Source organism: Pyrgilauda ruficollis, unplaced genomic scaffold, assembly GCF_017590135.1.
Source record: "Pyrgilauda ruficollis isolate IOZ18807 unplaced genomic scaffold, ASM1759013v1 scaffold41, whole genome shotgun sequence".
NCBI lineage: Eukaryota > Metazoa > Chordata > Aves > Passeriformes > Passeridae > Pyrgilauda > Pyrgilauda ruficollis.
The window spans coordinates 8,116,028-8,116,946 of NW_024525601.1; positions in this window are offsets into that span (position 1 = coordinate 8,116,028).

Consider the following 919-nt stretch of genomic DNA (forward strand, 5'->3'; position numbering starts at 1 on the left):
GCCCCGCTCCGCGCCGCGCCGCGCCCGCCCGCGCAGTATCATCATCATTATTATCATTATTATTGTCATTGCCATTATTGTAATTATTGTCATTATTGTCATTATTGTCATTATTATCATCGTTGTTGTTCTTCTTCTTTTTATTATTATTTAGCAGAATGGATTATATTAGATTATAATAGAATCAATTATATTAGAAGACATTCTAATTATATCAGCATGCAATTTTATATAATTACAGAAAATTACATTTTATTGATATTTTGGGTTGCATAGTTATTATTGTTCTATTGTTGTTGTTGTTAGTTATAATAACAACAAGTATCATAACTTATTATAACAAGTGTTATATTAGTATTATTTAAAGTGGGCCCCTGCTCCAGCAGCATCCTGAGGAGCCAGCCCCCAGGGTGGGGGACCCACACCACAGCCTCTGGTTTAGACCTATGGATCAGGCCTCTGTAGCTCAGGAATAGCACTGAAATGGTCCAAACTCCAAGCACCCTCACCCCAGCCCTATCCTCATCACGGTGCTAATGCCACCTGCATAGCACCACTTTTGTATTTCACAGCCTCTGCCCTTCATATCTAAGCAAAACCTGTTAAGAGTGCTCACTGCTGTGAGTACAGCCACAGTGCTGCCACCCAAACCTGTGGTGAGGGTCAGCGTTCCTTCACCTTGCCCGCATCCAGCTATCACCAACACTATCTCCCACAGCTGATTTCCTCTCATTAGGAAGCCAGTAAATTCTTAAGGGCTTAATTGTATGCCTTTAAAAATGAACAGTCATAAGGCCAATTCATGTCCTGTTTTGCCTGGCTGCCAGAGATTTCATTCAAAGTCTTCGTGATATAGGCAAAGCAAAGCAGGCAAAGCAGGGCATGCTCTGGTGAGAGATTCCTGAATTTCTTTGCTATT